We start from the raw sequence: 10,915 nt of genomic DNA, 5'->3' as shown, positions 1-10,915 counted from the left end.
TCATAAAATATTTTCCTATGCCAATGTCTTCAAGAGTTCTACCTAACATTTTCTAGCAGATTTAGTGTTTGTTTTAATATTTAGATCTTTGATCCATTTTGATTTTAGTTTAGTGCACTGTGAGAATTATGGGTCTAGTTTTAACTTTTGGCAAGTTGAAATCAAATTATTCCAGCATAATTTATTAAAGAGGCTATCTTTGTTCCAGTGAGGGTGTTTGGCTCCTTTGTCAAAGATGAGGTGGGTGAGTATGTCTGGAGTTATTTCTGCATCTTTTAATCTGTTCTACTGATCCTCAGGTCTGTTTCTTTGCCAGTACATGCTGTTTTTATCACAGTAGCTTTGTAGTATAATTTCAAGTTGGGGATTGTGATATCCCTTGCCTTACATTTGTTGCCTGGAATTACTTTTGCTATTCTAGGTCTCTTCTTGTTCCAAGTGATTTTTTTTGATAGTTTTCTCTAGTTGTGTGAAATATGCTGTTGAAATTTCATCTGGAATCTAGCAGTTTTGGAAGTATGACCATTTTTACTATATCAGTTCTTCTTACTGAGGAGCAAGGGATACCTTTCCATTTTTTTATATTCTCTTTGATCTCTGTTTTCAGAGTGCTATAGTTTTAAGAGTAGAGGTCTTTGATGTCTTTCATTAGTTTGATTCCTATATATTTCATTTTTTGGATGCTATTGTGAAAGGAGATTTTTCTCCAGTTCCTCTTTCAGTGAGTCTGTTGTCTATTGATTTTGCGGTTGATCTTGTAACCAACTACTCTACTGTATTTGGATATTAAGTCTGGAAGACTTCTGGTGGAGTTCTTGAGGTCTTCTATATAGAGTATCATTTCATCTGCAAGTAATAATTTAATTTCTTCATTTCCTGTCTTTATTCCTTTTGTTTCTTTCTCTTTGACTAACAAAGTATACACACAGTGGGCCTTAGTTGAGAAGAAATCATAGGCCCATGAAAGGTTATGTAACCCTGTAGAAGAAGACTGCACCCCTTCCTGAGATGTGTGTAAATTGAGGCCTAACGATATCAGCCCAAAGTGCCTCAAAAGTGATCCCCATAGTTGCAGAGATATTATATCTGTTGTGCTATGGGTATCCTTCCATCTCTGTGCACTCAACCTTAAGTATTTCTCTGGGGAATTGGAGTGATCCTTAACTTCAGGAGACATTCTTTTCTTCACAAAATAGGAAGCATCTGTTGTCAGAAACTAAATAAGACGCCAGAATTTCAAAGAGTGAAATCTTAAAATTCATACTTTAATCTTATTTAGCCTTTTTCCACCTTGATTTCAAAATTTTTGACATAGATGTGTTCACAGTGAGATATAGAAGTGCAGGGGAAGCTACAGCTGAACCCTGGTTTGAACAGAATCGAACTGTGTCTCATGACATGGCCTCAGAGTCCAACAGCCCAGTCCTGCAGTTGGAGATGGACAGGGATGGAGAAGAAAGTTTAAATTGGATTCTGAGTTGAACTGTTCAACCAATACTGAAACTTGCAGAGAGGAACAACAAGTGGAAGTTCAAGAATTCAAACTCACAAAGGCTTTTGGTGGTGCTCTGGGGTATAGGTCATGCAGCTTCCAGAGCCCAGTGGTGCAGAGCGATAAAGAAAGATTTGATCACTTTCTCCATTCTTTCCGGAACTTCTTATGCTAGGCCCAGAGAATTATCTTTGAGTGCCGAGATTGTTCCACAGAATGGAGCAGTGAACCTTTGAACTCTAACAAGTAATATAAATGCCACTTGTTTGCATGGAGAACAGTAAATTTAGGGTACAAACAACTGACTCCTGATGAACATTTTATCTGTGTAGTGTGATGAGTCTTCAGTCTCCATAAGAATTCACTCGTTTTTCCATGAACCCACTTTTTAAAAATGATAATGCCCATGAAGGAAGCTCATAATTGTATAATTTTTTATTTATAAATGTCTAATTCAGGGGTTTTTAGTATTTTGATAAGATTACAATCATCATCACTATCTAATTCTGTGGCTTTTTTTTATCACATCAAAAGCAAACTCCATAAAAAAAATAAACCCATTAGTAGGTACAATCCATTTTCCCACTTGCCTACCTCCCACTCATGGTCCTTGGAAGCCACCAATATACTTTATGTGACTATAAATTTGTCTTTCTGAAGATTGCACATAAATAGAACCATACAAGTGGTGTTCCCCATTTTCTTCCACTTAGTATACATCTTCCAGAAGAGAAATGTGCTGTGTAGTCTATGTAGACTGATCTTGGGGAGAAGGAAGTTCTCTTTAGATTTTCTAAAATACTCACAGTAGCTTCAGCGCTCTCATTGGAGTAAGTGTGAAAGTTTATTGAAACCCCAAATTCTAGGTTCTAGAACTTCCCTTCCCTTTCATTTTCTGTTTTAAAATCTCTTGACATTGGACTAATAGTTTCCATTTTATGAACTAATAAAAATATCTTTTAATCAGTGACTCACGCATGCTTGTCAAATTTCAATTTTAGCAACTAAAAGCACACCTAAAAATCTAACTGGTGTTATCATGATTTATTTAAAAATCATCTTCTTCAAAGACGTAGGCAGTAGAATAAAAACTGTTTAAAATTTTTACATAATTTTTTATAAATGCAATGGCTTATTTTTCTCATTTTGTTATGAACAAATGAAAACTCTTATGGACCAAAAAGACAAACCAAATAATACCAAATAGGGTTATAATAATTATACCTACAAGATACATTAAACTTAACATAAACAGAAATCACCCATCAGGATATCACTTAGGAAGTGTTATCATTTTCTAGTAAAAAGTTTTCCTTTGCTCTTCTCTTCCAATAAAGGTAGGTATCTCTGCTAAACATGTTCCAAGGCTTTTGTGATTTAAAAACTGGAAAGACCAGTAGGGTTGAAAAGAGGGTAAATTGATGTAACTGATAAATAACTATCAAGGAAAGGGGTGAAAAATATTGAGAAAAATAGAAAAACATCCTCTGGGACTAAGGGTACTTTTGCTTAGTTGGGTATGGTGGTTGGGGAAGACAGGTGCCAGAAAGTTGGTGTTTGTGGTTGAAAATACTTAAGTTTTTTGTTTGTTTGTTTTGAGGGGGGTGTTCCAGGGATCAAACTTGGGTCCTTGCACTTGTGAGGCAGGTGGCAGAACCACTGAGCTAAATCCCCAGCCCTGAAAAAACTTAGGGCTAAAAACAAAAAGAAGAAATTTGAAATATTTCTTGGATAAAGTAGATCCTCTACTATTTTTTAGAAAAAATAAACCAAAACATTAGAATTCCTTTAAAAAATGTAGACTGGACTTCATGAGCAAGGATTTATACAGGGAATATACGTTGGACATAAGTGATGCTGGCTTTTAGACTATTAATCTTCCATTATAACTGGCATTGCTTCACTTCTTCAGGACACTTTGGATCTATTCCATTTTCTAAATAGAATTTTCTCTTAAAACATAAAGAAAATTTATGTACACAAGAGTACTGTATTAGTCAGTGCTTACTAGAGTCAGATGTAGAAGAGCGCAAAATGTCTGCCTGTGCTGGAGACCCAAAGGATCTAGGCAAGTGCTTAAGGCCCACAGTACTGCCCTGTACAGGTTTGTGTCAAGGATCCACACTGGGCCTTTCCAGAAAACTAGAAAGTCTATGCCAATGGGGTGAAGCATTTGGACCAGAAGGCTGAGAGATCTGCACTGGATGTCAGGAGATGGTGTCCAAGATGAAGATGAGGACTGAAACTCTCCTGAATGAAGAAATCAGCCAAAGCTCCTTTGAAGAAAAACTGAAAAGCAGTTTCCTCAGGAAAATCAGCAGCAAGCAATATTCCCCTCTTATTCTTGTATGCTCTCTGGCAACAATTCTAAAGTAGGCTTTCTATGCCCAGAATCATGCTGACTCAGATCAGCTGGGCATTCCTGCTCAAGTTAATTAATCCATCACAAAATACCTGATACCTACAAATTAGACAGGAAGGTTTATTTGGATAATGATTTCCAGTTAGTTAAGTCCATGGTTGGCTGACTCCAAGGCAGAAATGGTATGGTGGAAAGACCTGCTGGAGTAAAGCTGCTCAACTCATAGCAACAAGGAAACAGAGAGAGAGAGAAGGGGAGATCTAGAAACAAAAATGCATCCTTTCAGTTTAAGCCCCAGTAACCCATCCTTACAGCAAGGCCCCACCTGCTAATAGCATATAAACTCATCAAAGGCACAGTCTAATGAAAAGCATAGCACCCCATGATCCAATCAACTTCTAAAGGCCCCATCTTTGACCATAGAAGACTTATGGGGAGAAATGTTATATCTAAACTATAACATTCTAACACTGACCCCCAAAAATCTCATGTCCATCTCATCATACAACATGTATTTAGTCCATCTCTAAGAGTCACAAAAGTATTAACAGTTCCAGCATTGTTGAAAAGTTCAAGTTCAAAGTGTCCTGTGAGACTCAAGGAAAATTCCTAACTATGAGCCCCTATAGAAATCAGAAAGAAAGTTAAACACTTCCAATATACAATGGCACAGGGCAAACATTCTCATTCCAAAAGGGAGGAATATGGGGATAGAAAGAAGTCAGACAAAAGACCAAACACCAATAGGGCAAAGAGTAAATTTGTAACTCCATGTCTAGCACACAGGTCGAGCTGTAGTAAGATGTGAGTTTCAAAGGGCTTGGCAGCCCCACTCCTATGCTAGTTGCAGCACCATGGCCTCTCTCTTGGGAAGGTGTTGCTCACTAACTGCATTGTTCCTCAGCAGATGTTTTATTTCTGGTGTATCTACCTCCTGGGGTGTATGCTGCACCTATGGCTTCATTCTTATGGCTCCATTCACTTACCCTTCAGGGGCACATTTCCTGTGACATTCCTCCAAAATCTGATTGGAAAGTACTATGACTCCACAGCTCTTTCTTTTTTTTAATATTTATTAAATTTATTGCTACATTTTAGATATACAATACAGTTACATTCATCATTGGGATCTTTTAGCTTTACATGACTTATCTTGGTTCTTACTTTTTCCCATCCCCCAGCCCTCCCTTCAACTCCTCCATCCTTGTTTGTTTACAAAGGCAGTGTTTCCATGTTTTTCCTTTTTTCTTTTCCTGTTTTAACTTTCCCATAGCCCTCCCACTTCCTCTACTCTTTTAGACCTTTTCTCCCTATTATACAATATCAATTATAAATTTTGATCCTTGTTTACACCTTTATATTTTCACACTAGAGAAACTATTTGGTAGTTACACCTATGTGACTTATTAATTTCATTTAAGGGTATGTCCTCAATATGCATCCACTTAGCTTTAAATGTATCTAGTTTCTCATTCTTTATGGCTGAGTAGCACTCCATTTTATAGAAAAACCACATCTTCTTTTATCCAGTCTCCAGTTAGTGGGCAATTGGGTTGTTTCCAAATTTTAACTATTACAAACTGTGCTGCTATAAACATGGGTGTGCATATATCGCTGTAGTATGATTCTTTTTATTCCTTTGGAAAGATACCCAGCAAAGGAATAACTGAGTCAAATGGAACTTCTAATCCTAGTTGTTTGAGGTATCTCCATATTGATTTCCTCAGTGGTTTTACCAGTTTGCACCCCCACCACCAATGAAGAAGGGTTCCTATCTCCTCACAACCCTGCCGAACATTTGTTAATGGTTGATTTTGTGATAGCAGCCATTCTTTCTAGGGTGAGATAAAACCTCAGTGTTGTTTTCGCCTGCATCTCTCAAATGACCAGCAATGTTGAACATCTTTTCATATGATTATTTGCTGCTTTTACTTCTTTGACTGAGAAATGTCTGTTCATTTCAGATGACCATGTTTGCATTGGGTCTTTATATTTGGGGTGTCTGATATTTTTTTAGTTCTTTATTCTAGACAGTAGACCTTTGTCTGAGGAACAGCTGGTAAAAATTTTTTCCCACATTGTGGGCTGCCTCTTAGTTCTGCTTGTGATTTCTCTGGCAGTGCAGAAGCTTTTTAAAAAGATGAGATCCCAATTATGGATTTTTTGTGCTAGTTCTCACGCTACTGAGGATTTGTTCATAAAGTCATTTCCTATGTTGATGTCTTCAAGAGTTCTACCTTATTTTCCAGAAAGTTTCTGTTTTAATATTTATATCTTTAATCCACTTGGATTTTAGTTTAATGCATGATGAAAAATATGGCTCTAGATTTAATCTTTGACAAGTTGAAATCCAGTTTTTCCAACACCATTTATTAATGAGGCTTTCTTGCCTCTAGTAAGGGTTTTCATTTCCTTTGTTAAAGATGAAGTTGTTTTTGCAACTTCTAATCTGTTCCACTGATCCTCAGGTCTGTTTCTTTGCCAGTACCGTGCTGTTTTTATCACAGTGGCTTTGTAGTATAGTTTCAAGTTGGGGACTGTGATACCCTCTGCCATGTCTCTGTTGCCTAGAATTGCTTTAGCTATTCTAGGTCTCTTCTGGTTGCAAATGAATTTTTGGATTTTTTTTTCTCTAGTTCTATGAAATATGCTGTTGGTATTTCAATAGGCATTGTGCTGAATCTACATAGCAGTTTTGGAAATATGGCCATTTTTACTATATTGATTCTTCCTACCCAGGAACAAGGGATGTCTTTCCATTTTCTTATATGCTCTTCAGTCTCTTTTTTCAGAATGTTGTAGTTCTCAAAGTAGAGGTATTTTGCTTCTTTTGTTAGATTGCTTCCTAGATATTTCTTTGCGGGGGGGGGTGGTATTGTGAAAGTGATTGTTTCCCTAATTTTACTTTCAGTGAGTCTGTTACTTGTTTACAAGTAGGCTATTGACTTTTGAGTATTTACCTTGTATCCAGCTACTCTAGTGAATCTGTCAATCCAGTCTAGAAGACTTGGCAGAGTTCTTTGGGTCTTCTATGTAGAGTATCATATCAGCAAATAATGACAGTTTCACTTCTTCCTTTCTTATCTTTATTGCTTTTATTTCCTTCTCTTGTCTAATTGCTGTGGATAATGTTTCTAGAACTATATTAACAGGAGTGGTGATAGTGGACATCTTTGTCTTGTTCCTGATTTTAGCATGAAGGTTGTCAGTTTTAGACCATTTAGTATGATGTTGACTATTGGTTTTTCATAGATAACCTTTACCAAGTTGAGATAAAGACCATCTATTCCATTTTTTTGCAAGATTTTTATGATAAGTGGGTGTTGAATTTTGTCAAATTCTTTTTCTGCATTTATTGAAATGTTCATATGGTTTTTGTCCTTGTCTGTTAATATAGTGTATTACATTTATTGATTTATGTATGTTGAACCATCCTTGCATCCCTGGGATAAATCCAACTTGGTCAGGATGTATAATCTTCTTGATGACCCTCTGCATTCTGTTTGCCAGTATCTTATTGAGGATTTTTGCATCTATATTCATTAAGGAGATTGGCCTGTAGTTCTCTTTTTTGGTTGGGTTTTTCCCTGGTTTTAGAATCAAAGTGATATTTGCTTCCAGGAATGAATTTGGAAGTGTTGCTTCCCTTTCAATTTTATTGAAAAGTTTAAAGAGTAGTGGCAATAGTTCTTCTCTAAATGTCTTATAGAATTCAGCAGTCAAGCCATCAGGACCTGGGCTTTTCTTTGTTGGTACATTTTTAATTATATTTTCAACTTCACTGATTGCAATTGGGGTGTTTAGAATTTTTATATCTTTTTTTTTCAACTTTGCTAATTCATATCTATAAATCTATGTTCTGTGTTCTCCATTTTATTAGAGTACAGGTTCTCAAAGTAGGTATTGATGATCTTCTGGATTTCTGGTGGATCTCTCGTGACTTCACTATTTTCATTCCTAATTGCATGAATGTGTTTTTTCTTTCCTTTTTTTTTGATAAGGTTAGCTAAGGGTTTATGATTTTATTTATTCTTTCAAAAAACCAACTCTTTGATTCATTGATTTTTTTTTATCATTCTCTTTCATATAGCATTACTTAAACACTAGTACCACATGGATGACACCAAGTTCTGCCAACAGCTCAAACAAAAGCCTGGCCTCCTTGGATCATGGCTGGAGTGGTCTCTTAGTGCCTAGATGGCTGAATTCAGGGACACTTCTCTAGGCTGTCCATAAGAAGCAGGGAGCCCTAAGATTCTCTTAAAGAAATCTTATGAAGGAGTATACTTTTTTTTTTTTTTTGTACTGTGGACCAAACTTGAGTTCTTGCACTTGAGAAGCAGGCAGTGGCACCACTGAACTAAATCCCTGGTCCCCAACTCTTTATGGTCTTTAGCTTGTGATAGGTGGGGCCTTGCCATTTCCTTAGATGCCCTCAAAGCATCTTTCCTTTTTCCTTATTCAAAGTGCTTTGCTGTTTTTTAATGCTAATCTTTTCAGCAACCATCTCTCATTAGTCCTAACTTTATATGCACTTTCTTTCTGATGAAACTGCTAAATTTTTGCATTTTTTGATCTTCTATTTGCTTCCAAGTCTCACTATAATTCCCAGTAAAAGCAACCAGAAATATTTATGCCATAGCATGAATGTTGGGCTGCTTTGAAATTTCCTCTACCAGATCAATTAGTCCACAACTTCAAATATGGTTTTACACAAAGTCTTAGGTCATGGACAAAACATAGACAAATTTTTTGTAAAAGTAAAATATTCAAGTCTTCTAGTCTATTTTCTAATACAGTTCTCATTCTCATATGAAATCTCTTGAGCACTTTACAATATACATTCCTATCACCATTCTGATCTTCTGGGCTCTACTTGCCCATCAGGCATTGTTTACAGCATGCTAAGGCTTCTCTAGCTTATATTTCTGTGTGCTTCCAAACTTCCTGAAGATTACTTCTAAAGGTTTCTGAAACATTCAATCAGGTAGTCATAGCAATAGCCCCACTGGCCACATTCTCAGGTACAAATTTTAGCTTTCCCATCAATGTTACACAATACCGAACACCATTATTTTAAAGGGAGAAATGTTTACTTTGACTCATATTTTCAGATGATTCTGTAATACATAGTCAGTAAGCACCAAAGCAGAAAACTCATGTTGAAAGAATATGGGAGAGCCAAGCTCCTTAGTTTATGGTGGTTGGGAAGCAGAGCAGGTAAATAGTGTCAGGGAGGAACAGGTGAGACTCACTATACAATATCCAAGACCATATGTCTATGACCCACTCAGATACACTTAGGACAATGCATTATTAATCTGCTAGCTGTTTCTTAATTCTACGTGGTTGACCTATCACAATTAACAGTCATAATCTACTGCTTGTCAACTTCACATACAAACACACTTCCTTAAATCACACTTAATATCCAAATTAAGACAGAAAATTTATAATTCTGAGTAACATAATGTAACTTTCCTAAGTACTATAATACAATTAAAAAGTCTCAATAATTCCAACATTTATCAAACTTCAGTTTCTTCTGAAACTTGAAGCAAAATCCCAAGGTATAATGGCACAATTGCATTCCAAAAGGAAAAAATAGAGAAAAATACAGACCCTCCAGGACCTGGAACTGAGGCACCTGGAAAACAACTTAGTGAAGAAAAGAAAAAAGTAGATTTATAAGATTTGGAAGGGAGCTGAAAGGAAAACTAGAAATGATAGAACAGCTGAAGAAATAGAGAAGAATGCAGAGAAAAGCATAGGGTGAAGCAGTCTAGAAAGCTGGCTCCAGCTCTTGGGGAGGGGAACCTGTCTCTGCTGACACAAGGTAAGCCCCAGGAAGGTTGGCAGCTCCAAGGAAAAACAACAGACTGGATCAGCAGCACCAGCCCCAAGAAAAGGATATTGGAAGCTGCAAAAAACAGCATGGGATATTACTCTGCAAGTGAATTATTCTGTATGGCAATCTAGAGTCAGAAAAGAAATCTAGTGCGTTGAGAGGGTTTAATTAGGAGACATTTTAAAAAGGGTAGTTTAATTGCCTCCTGGCCTTTTGGCTAAGATCAAGTGTAGACTCTGTTCTTATTGTTTTAAAAGGGGTAGTTTAAGACTTAGCTACATAATAGCTACAGAACAACTATAATTCAGTTTCTGGTGTCATCCTACCAGAGTGGCTTGGTGGGGAAGGTCCACAAGAGACACTCATGGAGAGCGCAATGAAAAGTTTAAGTTCAGTTTAGGAAGGACACAAAGCTCCATCCTTCATGATGACAAGTCACACAAATTGTGTGTTGCTTTCAGAGGGGTTGGATCTGAAATTGTTGGCACTAAGTCCAGTAGTCGCAGCTTGAACATCCCCAGCACATTGCCTACATCCAGAAAGTCATCAGTGGTCTATTTTCTTTCTCCATCTGCCAAATTGAGTAGGAATGCACTTTGGTTTGGACAGTTGGCACAACAGTTGCATATAGATGGAGGGGCCTCTGGAGCAGGAGGTCATCGCATAAATCCACAGGCTATACAGTTAGGTGAATGATTCTCTGATTTGGTGTGCATAAAGGAACACCAAAACTGGAAGTTACTGCAGTAGTTACAACCCCAGTGTGAAAACTATTGGCCAATCACACCCAGAGGAAAATGGTAGAGTAGAATTCAGGATTCAGACACAAAAAAGTGAGTATGAAAACAAAACAGAACTTAGCGGTGACTCACTAAACCTCCCCTATGTCCAGAATTTTCCAACATTGCAGATTCTGGAAAAAAATCTCATTCAAAACATGGAGAAGTTTTTTACTTGTTGCTCTTTTTTTTAAAAAAAATTCTTCTTCATCTTTTCGGGGAGGGTTGAAGTATTTATTGAATTCTCTCTCTCTTGTTTTTTGTTTGTTTGTTTGTTTTGGTACTGGGGATTGAACTCCAGTCCTTGCACTTGCGAGACAGGCACCAAAACCATTGAGCTAAATCCCAGGCCCTATTCTCTCATTTTTTGTTTTCCCTTCCTGTTACATTTATCTAATTATATTAATTTACTTTTATTTCTTAATAGGATCCTT

General features: G+C 36.9%; 1 pseudogene; it reads left to right on the top strand.

Annotated features, from left to right (window-relative positions):
- The first annotated feature begins 9,899 nt into the window (after positions 1-9,899).
- LOC117285793 lies at positions 9,900-10,028 on the top strand (annotated as a pseudogene).
- The last annotated feature ends 887 nt before the right edge of the window (positions 10,029-10,915 follow it).

Source organism: Fukomys damarensis, unplaced genomic scaffold (assembly GCF_012274545.1).
Source record: "Fukomys damarensis isolate Sample0158 unplaced genomic scaffold, DMR_v1.0_HiC HiC_scaffold_12, whole genome shotgun sequence".
Taxonomy (NCBI): domain Eukaryota; kingdom Metazoa; phylum Chordata; class Mammalia; order Rodentia; family Bathyergidae; genus Fukomys; species Fukomys damarensis.
The sequence above is the reverse complement of the archived record's forward strand: the minus strand, read 5'-3'. Positions and strand labels throughout refer to the sequence as shown.